This window comes from Felis catus, chromosome A2, assembly GCF_018350175.1.
Source record: "Felis catus isolate Fca126 chromosome A2, F.catus_Fca126_mat1.0, whole genome shotgun sequence".
In the NCBI taxonomy this organism is placed as follows: domain Eukaryota; kingdom Metazoa; phylum Chordata; class Mammalia; order Carnivora; family Felidae; genus Felis; species Felis catus.
In genome coordinates, this window is record NC_058369.1 from 76,891,299 (window position 1) to 76,903,316 (window position 12,018).

General features: G+C 45.1%; 1 protein-coding gene across 6 annotated transcripts in view; it reads left to right on the forward strand.

Annotated features, from left to right (window-relative positions):
• The first annotated feature begins 2,026 nt into the window (after positions 1-2,026).
• LAMB4 (laminin subunit beta 4) overlaps positions 2,027-12,018 on the forward strand; it is a 112,733-nt gene continuing 102,741 nt past the window's right edge. Inside the window, exons 1-3 of one of the 6 annotated variants that reach the window (XM_045052248.1) lie at positions 2,027-2,357; positions 3,698-3,804; positions 4,536-4,733. The gene's annotated coding sequence lies outside the window, so the exon portion shown is untranslated. Of the gene's footprint in view, positions 2,358-3,697; positions 3,805-4,535; positions 4,749-12,018 lie in introns of all 6 variants that reach the window. The other 5 variants (XM_045052249.1, XM_023250243.2, XM_045052250.1 and 2 more) reach the window with 5 other exon arrangements.

The window sequence follows — 12,018 nt, forward strand, 5'->3', positions numbered from 1 at the left end:
AATCCTAAGAGGTATAAAATTCAGCCATTCTGGGATGAAGGCAGATATCCTAAGAACACGGCATCAATTTTTCAGGAAAGTGATCCATGGTCCCCTGTTATTTGAAAGCAAGTTTCTGAAATCTGAGTGATATTGTCATTTTAATTTCATTATAAAACCGGAGATACATAGTATCCGGGGAAAACCCTTGAGATATAATAAAAGTGCCCAAGAATGCAGCAAGCCTTTTAAATTTACATATTTCAAAAAGAAAAAAAAAGACATTTTTATGGAATCCGAATGTTTACAGTAAGCTTCAAATATGCATAGATGTTTAGGTCTAGGGCTTTATGTTTTGCACAGTAAGATAAAGGACTACAGAGGGAAATAGTATTAGATTAACAAAAGCACAAACTGAGAAGTCCCTCCATTTCACTCAAACCCCCTACTGAAGTTTCTGCCTAAAACCAATGTCACTCCTGGGTCTCCTACCACCTGCTGCTTTGTGGCAGTTGATGGTTTATAGCAAGACACGAGCCAAGTCAATTCAGCAGATCCTGACTACAAAAGCTTCCTCTGTGCTTAGTCCTGAAATGGAAAAGATGTGATTCTAGTCTTCTAGGATTTGCTTTCCAGGACGTCAGAAGTGAACAAATAATCTGGCCTCTAGGGAACATATTAAAAGCAAATGGCATCAATTTATTTATTTATTTTAAGTTTATTTATTTTGAGAGAGAGCAGGGGAAGAGCAGAGAGAGAGAGGGAGAGACAGAATCCCAAGCAGGTTTCATACTCTTTGTGCAGAGTATAGGGCTTGAACCCACGAACCCGTGAGATCATGACCTGAGCTGAAATCAAGAGTTGGACGTTCAACCAACTGAAGCGACCCTAACAACAATTTAAAATATAGCAATAAATACACAGGATTAAACAACAGATAAGAAACTTTGGCAAAACGCTTCTAAAAGTGCTTAAAGGTCTATAAAATTAATGTTTGAAGAATGTTCAATCTATTCCTTCACTAGTCAATATCGTATACAGAAACGAATACCGGGGCGCCTGGGTGGCTCAGTCGATTGAGTGTCTGACTTCGGCTCAGCTCGTGATCTCACGGTTTGTGGGTTTGAGCCCCGCATCGGGCTCTGTGCTGATGGCTCAGAGCCTGGAGCCTGCTTCGGGTTCTGGGTCTGCCTCTCTCTCTGCCCCTCCCCCACTCATGCTCTGTCTCTCTCTCTCTCAAAGATAAACATTTTTTAAAATTAAAAAAAAAAAAAAAAAACATGTACAGCCTAGCTCTGGCGCAGGCGGTGTGGAAAGTGGCGTTGGGGCCAGGCTGTAAATCCATTTTGTTCCACCACGCTAAGAAGCTCGGATCCTGTTAAGTGAAAGGAAGCCAGCTTACGTTTGTAAGCAAAGATGCGACAAGTATAAATCTGTGTTCTCTGGTGACAGTGAGGAAGAAGCAAGGATAAAACTTAGGCCACAGAGACTGTCAGAAATGATGACAGCCCCAACGAAGCCGCTGATGGAGGCTATAGAAGAAAAAAGAAGCGGAGTAAAACAGCTGACTTATCGGCATTTGGAAACTGGGGGAGTTCCTTCATAAAATTATTTGCAGAGTCTCATCCCGGGAAGAGCGAAGTTAAGAGTCAAACCGAAAATGTAATGTTTTACAGTGTGTTCTATGTTGAGTCACTGAGGTAGACATAACTTTGTTTTGGTCATCCAGACCTGGCCACGAAATACTAAGTTAAATATGGTCTTCCCAAGCAAAATGAAATAGTTCAGTCAGTAGTATTTAGCCTTCTTCCCCCCAGCACCCCCGTCCCCCTGCACCGTACTTGAGAAGATCTTAGTAAAACCAGTGGAACGTATGACCTGCTGAATGACAATCCAGGGGGGACTGAACGGTGGGAAACAGGGGCTGTTCCGAATAGACCCGAACAGGAAGGAAGCCCTGGGAGGACTGAGCTTTTAAGTCTTCCCATTGATGATGCTCTGAGATCCAGTCTGAGCCCCGCATGTGCCCTCTGAAAGGACATGACGGTGTCCCAGCCCAGCAAAACCGAGGCCTGAGGGAAGTTGATAATACTGCCCTGACCACCAGCCACGTCTATGCTGAGGGGAAAACCACGGGAACTTCCGGGGGAAGTAGCAGCAGACTTCCCTCTTTGTCACTGGACCCCATCAAGTAAGTGTAGGGAGGCCAGGCTCAGAGATTCTGATTTCCTGTCTCAGGGCAATGGGAGAGGGAGAGATTAAGCACAGCTGAGGCTTGGCTTGAACAAAGAGACCCGAGAAAGATGCCATTAATGGAGAAGTTACGAAAATGAGGAAGATGGAAAGGTTTGAATAACAGGAGACGTCAACCGTGAACGGTGAGCGTCATGTTTGAGGTCCTGGTGAGTCACCCAGGGAGAGCGGTCAGCAGGCGGTTGGAAGCATGGAGCCAACGGTCAGGAATAATGTGGGGTTGGAGATACAGAGCGAAGAGGTTTTAAGCCATTAAGCTATCGGAATGAGTTTGCCTGAGGAATATACACAGAGATTGTGCAGGTGATAGAGCTCAGAGGAAACCCCTACATTTAAGGGGAAGATAGAAGAGAGGAATTTTTTCTGTTTATCTCTTTGGTATATGAAGATATAAACATTGTGTGCTTAATGACATATATTCACATCCAATCAAATACCGAATTAATAAAAGCCCAGCTCTCCCAACCTGGGAGGTACTTGGTAGCATTTCCAGAACTTCCAGATTAGAGCATGCGCTACCAAAGTGTCTGGGGAAAGGTAAAGCAGAGAGATTTCCAAGGCTGAGTGAATCGTGAAAGACTGACCTTTTCCACCCTGACAGAGAACACACATTGTGTCGTGGGCAGCAATTACTGGCCCAGCCATGATCTAGCCTCCTGGGTTTTTAAATCCATGGTTTTAAGAGCCATGGTTTCTCTTTGACGAATGTCAATAATATAAATCAGTGAAACACGCTAGTCAATTTTGTCCACAGATTGCATTTCTGGAGGAATAAGCTTACTACTTATATTGAGGGAGACAAAATATTCCACGGACCGTTGCTCGCTCTTTCTCTGTAAGTTTTATCAGACATGGATTCTCCTCTCCAGACCACCAGAGTCCTGGGGTCTGAAGGCAAAGTCGGATGTGCAGGCAACAGACTATACAAGTTAGTGAATAATAAAAACGTCTGCATTTATCAGCCACTCTCTTCCAGGCTGAGATCCGCTTTGTAAAGCATTATGATTGTGAGTAGTAAGTGAAACGGGCTTGAATATGCCCACAGCTTTCGTCTAAAGGAATTTAGAGCTGCTCTCACAGGCAAGCCATTGCTGGAGAGAGTGGGGCACCTGCCTTTGATTGTCTGTTTCTCCTTAATTTCACACTGTGGGAGGCGCTAAGGGGAGCCTGGAACTTAGTTACAAATTTGGCAGAAATGTTGCAGTTTATTGCCGCTAACCCTGATCCACATAACTCCCGGGTCACTGTTTTCAAAATTCTGGCACAAGCAAACTCATTCCCTCTGTACACAAGGTGTGTGTGTGTGTGTGTGTGTGTGTGTGTGTGTGCGTGCACGCGCGCGCACGTGTGCGTGTGTGCGCACGTGTGTGCGCATGTGTAAGTCAAAACCTAAGGCAAGTAACTTCTCAACTCCCTTTTATGGCAGGTTCTAGAATACCTCTCATCTTTTCTTCCCTCCCCACAGGTGCCTCGGGGGAGACGTTTTCTGCTTAAATTGACTCTCACTTTCAGGTGTGCCTTTACACGCCCCGTGTGTTGCCTGGGCCTCTCAACACAGCCTCACAAATCCCGGTAAGTCTCGCCTTCTGTCTCACTGACAACTTGGTGTTTTTTGGGTATTTTGGATTAAGTGAAGGAATCAGCAAATTCAGAATTTGTTGGGTACGTGGGGAGCCAGCATAGAGCATATATCAGAGAGTGATTATCATTACTTTCACATGAACGATAAATAATCAGGTAACGTTTATACAGAAGACATGTATACACAATACAATATCCAATGGGAAAAAGTGGTGCTTCGTGCACAGTGCAGCCGGTGACTTGAGCTTTTCTGCTCCTTGGGGGAAGCTTCCATGGATGTAATGTTCAGCAGCACAATTTAAATTGTGTATTAGGCGAATACCTGTTTTATCACGGTGCCGTAACTTGTGACAATGGGGGGCAAGTTCCAATTCTAAGGAGCCACCCATATCTTCAAAATATACTGTTAATATCTTAGGTGTGTATAAATCGGAAGCGTTAAGGGAAAACCTGGGGTCTGCTGGCACGGAAAGGGAGAGCTTTCTCGCTTCGCGTTCTGAGTTCCTCACTGCGATGCAATTTAGGCGACACAGTTGAAATCTCTAATGATTCCTGATGTGACGTGGGGGGAAAAGAAAGCACGAACTCGATGGATGAGGGAAAGTTACGTGTAAAATTTCTATGAGAACGGTCATGTGTAAGTGTGTAAAATAACCCATTCGAAGTGTGCCAGAAAAATAATTAAGGGCTGATATCAATATAAAGATTATAATGTCCCCCAGTGTTGGAGATTACTGTACAATTTGCAGAAGGAAGGCTACAGGCGGGCTGTTTACCAGAACTGGCTGCACGTGTGGGTCGAGCACCGTGTGGGGAAGCTTGACAGTAAATCTCTCTCATGTCTTCATCTGTTTCCTCCACATTTTGACGACAAAATAAGAAACTCTTTGACAAGATGTCGGCTTGAGCACAGCCTGCAGGTGAGGACAGATGAGGTAATGTTCGTGGTCAGTAAATTAAAATCGATCAGCAGTGCTGGGAAATTAGTTACTGTCAGTTTCACATCCTTGACTGTTGATTGCGATACTGGGTAAGGTTTAAGGCCACTATCCTGTAGCAACGTCTATGAAACAATTACCAAAATGCAATCACCGCCTTTGTAAGTGTATTTTCATGCTCCTTGTCCAAATGAGGGGTGATACTCTGCTTATTCATCCCAGTTCCTTTTACAAATGCCACGTAAGCTCACCAATGGGTTTAGCAAGAAAATGTTTTCAGGTAGCCCCTGTGAAGCTTTGCAACGTTCAGTCCTGGCACACCAGCCAGAAAAGCAGCACTAATTAGATGGCAAGCCTGGTGAAGGAGGGTGTAGAGAAGGTGACCGCTGAACATAAACATGTGTTGTACGTGTAGACGTGGGTTTTACAGTGACTGGGCGATTTCAGAAAGCAGAATTTGTAAATGTCTCCAGACTGTATACTCCAATACCCCTCAAGTTTGGGACTTAGATATTCTAAAGTGGGGAGCAGAAAACTGGGAGCAAGACCAGAGCCGTGCAACTTATGGAAATGGAATGCGGGGTGACAAGGCCCCGGCTAAGGGCACTGTTGGTAATTCTTCCTTAAGGGGATGGGGCTGCTCTGTGCATTGTAGGAAACTCTTTAGAGCATCCCTGGTCTTCCCACTAGATGTCAGTAGACCCACCTCCTCTATGTGACAGCCACAACTGTCCCCAGACTTGGTGTTCTCTGTGGAGCAAAGGAACACTTTGAGAACCATTGCATGGATGACAAGTAGGAAAGCTGATACGGGCATTTCCAGTATAATTACAGGGATCAGCCATAATCCACCTTCACTGAGAAGGAAGGGGATTCTATTTCAGGAGGTAGAATTGAGTGAGGGGAGATAGAAGGAATTAACTGGTAACAGGATGCCAAGAACCCACTTGCAAAGTGACATAGGGAAGTAAGAAAATGAAGGATGATTTCAGTCACCCTTTACCACATTTTATTGGACACTTCAGGGAGAATAATTTTAGTAGCCTAAATTAACCAGAACTAATTCACCTCTTCATTGCCCGTGCCTCACGGATTTCAGAGATAGCTGGATCAAAGGATTTGAAACCCCAGTGTTGCCACCACTTGGGTGGAGGAAAGAAAGCTGGGGACTCCAGCTCATTTTCTACCCATCATGCCTCTGTGCCCTGTAGAATCCCATGTGTGAATGCTTCGGCCCCAGGCCAGCTCTTCTGACCTGAAAGCTGTAAAACCTTCACAGGGTATGATTCAGGATTGTTTCCCTAAGCATCGTTCTAGATCAGTTCTAAATGGAGACAAGGACCGAGAATGGATGAGCTCCCTTAGAGTTTCTTCCAGCTGTGACATGACAACAAACTTAGGAGTGCGGAGGAGTGATTACACCTATAGCCCTATTTGTCTCCCAGGTGCCTCCTATCACAATATTTAACTCTTCAGGTTTAAAGACACCCCTAGATTCACGCTGGGGCTCTGGAAAGCAAAGAAATGTGGAAATGGGGAAAAAGTCAGGAACTAGAAGCCACAGAATAAGGCTGTGGGGAAAGAAGCAGGAGAAAGCTGAGCCCCGGCGAACACCCAGGATTGGGAATTGACATGAGGATTACGAAACCAAGGCCAAAGCAGCCCCAGCAGGGACGGGCCCCTCCAGGGCACAGTCAAGGCCTTCAGGTCAGGACAGATGAGGTGAAGGTGGTGGAAGATCCAGCAATAAAAAGCAAGCTACAATATGCTACACATGCAGTTAAAGTCAAGGTCAGACAGGGATGTATTTCAACACCAGTGCAAGCTGCAATGAATTCGATTCAACAAATGCTTTTGATACTTTTCTATGTACTTCTGGGGACAAGAAGATGAAAGTTTGCCTTCAAGTGTTTACAATCTACTAGGAAGGTTTAGACAAGGTCATAAAATTTGTTTAAGAAAACAGAATGCTTGGGGTGCCCAGGTAGCTCAGTCAGTTAAGAGTCTGACTCTTAATCTCAGGGTTGTGAGTTCAAGCCCCACATTGGAGTCTGCACTGGGCATGAAGCCTACAAAAGAAAGAAAAGGAAAGAAAAAAGAAAACAGTATGTTTTTCTATGGTTACGCATTTACCCAAGAGAAATGAAAATACATACATCCATACAAAAACTTGTAGATAAGCTTTCATGGCAACGATATTCATAATAGCCAAAAAGTAGGAAAAAATGTCCATGAATTGATGAGCAGATAAACAAAATGGCATCTCCATATACCGGAATATTATTCAGGAATAAAAAAGGAATTGCAGTACTGATCCCAGCTACAATAAAGGATATACCTTGAAAATATTATGCTAGATTTTTAAAATACATACGGGAAAAAAAGTCTGCATAGTATTCTATTATAGTAATGTATCATAAATTATTTAACTAGTGTTCTTTTGGGGTTACATAGGTTTATCCAATTTTTTAATGTTAGAAATATTCCAACAATAAAAATTCATGTACACTTAAAAAAAAAAGAAAGAAAATATTATTCTAAATGAGAGAAGCCAGTCGCAAAAGACCGCATATTGCATGATTTCATTTACATAAAGTATCTAGAATGGGCAAATCCACCGAAAGAAAGTAGATTAATAGTTCCCTGGGGCTTCGGGGAGAGGTGGACAGGGGTGGGGATATCTACCAAAGAGTGTGGGTTTCTTCCTGGGATAGGGAAGATGTCCTAAAGTTAGCTAGTGGTGATGGTTACACAACTCTGTGAAAAACTAGAAGCCACTGGAAGGGTGAATTTTATGATATGTGAGTCATCTTAGTACAGGTGTCCCCCCAAAATAGAGAGTAAATATACTTTATGCCTTACAAGAGATCACAACAGCCGTGGAGGTTAGAATCCCCCCCCACACACACGCACACACACACTCAGACAGATGAGGACTTTCATAGGAGAGACCTCCTATAGGAAAGAAAGAAAACTTTTTTTTTTTTTGTTTCCTGTCTGGAAGCTCATTAACAATATAAGAAGCTTCTATTCTAATGGAAAAATCTTTCTTGGATATTGAGAGCCAGAAAAAGGCCTTCACTGACCAAGCTCTAAGAAGAGCATTCAGGGGCGCCTGGGTGGCTCAGTTGGTTGAGCGTCCAACTTCGGCTCAGGTCATGATCTCACGGTCCGTGAGTTTGAGCCCCGCGTCGGGCTCTGTGCTGACAGCTCAGAGCCTGGAGCCTGTTTCAGATTCTGTGTCTCCCTCTCTCTCTGACCCTCCCCCGTTCATGCTCTCTCTCTGTCCCCAAAAAAATAAACGTTTAAAAAAAAAAAAATAAGAGCATGCACAGACTGGCCCGGTCTAGCTGACACACAGCTCAGTGAAGGGTGCCCCCACCCACCTGCTCTGTGCCCCCAATACCACAGCCTGGGCCTGCAGTGCCTTTGGTAGGGGGCCACCCAGACCACACAGACAGCTAAGAATGCACGTGCCACAGGGTAGGTTCTTGTGAAGTGTGACAGCCATCCCCGGGAACAGCACCATCTCTGTCCTTCAGAATGTCGCCCCAGAGTTCCTGAGGAACTGGGACATACACCAGACTCCTCTGGAGGGCTCCTTAGAGCAGAGTGCTGGGCCCCATCCCTAGACTTTCTGCATCCATGGGTCCTGTGCAGGATCCTGATCATTTGCATTTCTGAGTATTTCCCAGGTGACACCGATGCTGCTGAGCCAGTAGGGTGACCAACATTTGAATGTGCCCAGAACTAAAGGGCATTCCAAGGACCTCAGAAGTTTCAGTGCTAAAACCGGAAACGTCCCAGGCAAACTGGGATGAATTGGTCACCTTGTTAAGTCCACAGACCACACTTTGAGAACTACCGTTTAAGGAGACGGGATCGGATGTATATTTGAAAATGTGACCGGGAGGAATTGAGGATGACCCTCACGTTTCTGGCTAAGCAAGTTGGGCCATGGTAACGCCAGGGACTCCCAAACTTCGCTGCACGTTGGAATCACCTAGAATCTTTAAAAAAAAAAAATTGTTGCTGGGACCCCACCCCCAGATATTCTGATTTGATTGGTGGAAAATGTTTTAAAGCTGGAGTTTTAAAGCTCGTCAGGTGATTCTAATGGGCAGCAAAGTTTGGGAACCATTGAGTATGCCCTTCCTTTAGGACAGAATCCAGCAGGAGGGCAGGTATGTGGGCAAGTTAGTGAGTTTTAGGTGTTCACCAGCCATCAGTGGCTCTCAACCCTGGCTACATATTAGAATCCTCTGGGGGTTGGGCACCTGGATGGCTCAGGCAGTTAAGCCTGACTCTTGGTTTCAGGTCGTGATCTCACAGGTCGTGAGTTCAAGCCCCGTGTCAGGCTCCATGCTAACAGTGCAGAGCCTGCTTGGGATTCTCTCTCTCCCTGTCTCTGACCACCCACCCCCCATCAAAATAAATAAATAAAAGTTAAAAATCCCCTGGGCAGCATCATAAACACTGGCACCTGAGTGCCACCCCAGCCATTCTAATTCCAGCCATTCTAATTGAATTGGTCTGAATTGGGCCTGAACGTTGGCAGTTTAAAAATCTCCCCAGGTATATACAATGAAATATTTGGCCTTAAAAAGAAAGGGGGGTGCCTGGGTGGCTCAGTCGGTTAAGCAGCCGACTTCAGCTCAGGTCATGATCTCGCAGTTCGTGGGTTTGAGCCCCACATCGGGCTCTGTGCTGACAGCTCGGAGCCTGGAGCCTGCTTCAGATTCTGTGTCTCCCTCTCTCTCTGCCCCTCTCCTCTCACATTCTGTCTCTCTCTCTCTCAAAAATAAACATTAAAAAAAAATTTTAAGGTAATTCTGGCATGCTGTAGCACGATGAACTTGAAAACATTATACTAAGTGAAGCAAGCCAGTCACAAAATGACAAGTACTGTATAATCTACTTATATGAGGTGCCTGGGGTAGTCCAGTTCAGAGAGAGGCAGAACGTAGATGGGTGGTTGCCGGGGGCTGGGGGGACCGGAGATTGACAAAGTGTTTAACGGATAGAGAGTTTCAGTTTTGCAAGATGAAGAGAATTCTGGAGCTTGGTTGGGCAACAGTGTGAATGTATTTCCTATGTACTTTACAATGATTAACACGGTGAATTTTGTGTTACGTGGATTATATCATAAAATAAGAAAATATTTTAAAAAATTTTTTTAATGTTTATTTATTTTTGAGACAGAGAGAGAGCATGAATGGGGGAGGGGCAGAGAGAGAGAGGGAGACACAGAATCTGAAACAGGCTCCAGGCTCTGAGCTGTCAGCACAGAGCCCGCTGCGGAGCTCAAACTCGTGAACCGTGAGATCATGACCTGAGCTGAAGTCGGATGCCTAACTGACTGAGCCACTCAGGTGCCCCTATAAGCAAATATTTTTAAAGAGGAGTCTTGAGGGGCGCCTGGGTGGCTCAGTCGGTTAAGCGTCCGACTTCGGCTCAGGTCACGATCTCGCGGTCCGTGAGTTCGAGCCCCGCGTCAGGCTCTGGGCTGATGGCTCGGAGCCTGGAGCCTGCTTCTGATTCTGTGTCTCCCTCTCTCTCTGCCCCTTCCCCGTTCATGCTCTGTCTCTCTCTGTCTCAAAAATAAATAAAACGTTAAAAAAAAATAAATAAAGAGGAGTCATGAAAAAAAAAAAACCTTCCCAGGTGCTTCTAAGGTGCCACCAGGGCTGTGACGGTGCTCAGCCCACAGGGGAATTATCGAGAAGTTCAATGATTGTGTCATTCATGCCTTCACTGAGAAACTGGTGCTACTCCTTGAGCTAGTATTAGTAAGAGTATCTATTATTACTAAGAGAAGTATCTATTCTAGTCTAGTTTGGGTTCCTCTTCTAGTGCTCTCCTTCTCTTTTTTTTTTTTTAATATTTAGAGAGAGAGAGAGAAAGAGAGGGAGGGAGGGTGAGCGTGTGAGTGGGGGACAGGGAGAGAGGGGGAGAGAGAGGATGCCAAGCAGGCTCCATGCTGTCAGCACAGATCCCGACGCAGGGCTCGATCTCATGAACCCCTAGATCATGAGCCGAGATCATGAGCCAGTTCAAGAGTTGGATGCTTAACCGACTGAGCCACCCAGGCGTACCCCCCACTTCCTTTTTTTCAGGGCAAGTCACTCTTGAACTCGGCTGATGCGTGCTGGGAAACTCACTGTCTTGTATCATGATCTTTGCTGTAGCTTGAAGATAATTCTAGAACTGAGAAAATTCCCAGAAGTCTATTTTCATCACAGAAATGTGATGAACTGTGATACTAAGAAAGTTTGTCCCCCCAAATGCCCTGAAAAAGGCACTCCTTTCATGCAATCTTTTGTTCTGTGATCAGCATGGTAGTTCTGCCTCTTTCTCTCTACACCTGGGTCCTTAGAATTGTGCAGTCTACGTCCCTCCCACCTTCCCCAAAGGAAGGAGATTTTTGCCCATGGTCTGTAGTTGGAAACAGTCTTTCAGTTTGGAATATGCCCTGGGAATGGTCCCTGCTGGAGAGAAACAGGGATGCCCATGATCTTGCCAGTGTAACTTCTTCGATTGCCTTCAACCCAGAGGCCAGACCATCTCAAGCCCTGAATTGTAGGTCTTGTGCAAAGTGTAGCCGAGTGAATGACCAAAGCCACATGCTCTGACTGTGGAAAAGGCGACAAGAAAGCGCCACCTAGAAAAAGTGCTCAGGTGACCCGTACAGAATGGACTTTCTGAAGGTTCCATTCTGGATTCTCCTGTGGGTCTTAACAAGGTTCTGTATACAGTCATCAGCCCAAAACTGCAGACTTTTATAAGAGAGAGAAAGAGAGCTCATTTTCAGTTCGAGATGCTGCAGGGGGCCCACTGCTTCTCAGCGAGTCATTTCGTTGTGATGTTGGGCGTCCCGTTATAGCCCAGGCTGAGTGCGCTAAGAACTTGGATTGCAGAACGAAATTCACCTAAGATCAGGCATTTAAAAAAAAAAAGACTTCATAAGGAGGATGGTGTTTGAGTTTAGGAGAGTGGCATTCAAGGCAGAGGAAACAGCATGAGAAGAGGGTTCAGAGAGAGGTGATGTGCCAGTAGAGTGCCAGGCACGTCAGATTAGAGGAACTCGGAGCATGGAGGAGGGAGGAAAACACAGGATTCACTAGGAAAAGCCTCGAAGGATTGAATGGCAAAAATAATTCTCACCTGTAAATACATGGAAAAGCATTTTTGTACTCACTACTATCCAAATAAAAGCATTAAAATAATAATGAGGACTGATGAATGGATAAGATGTGTGTGTGTGTGT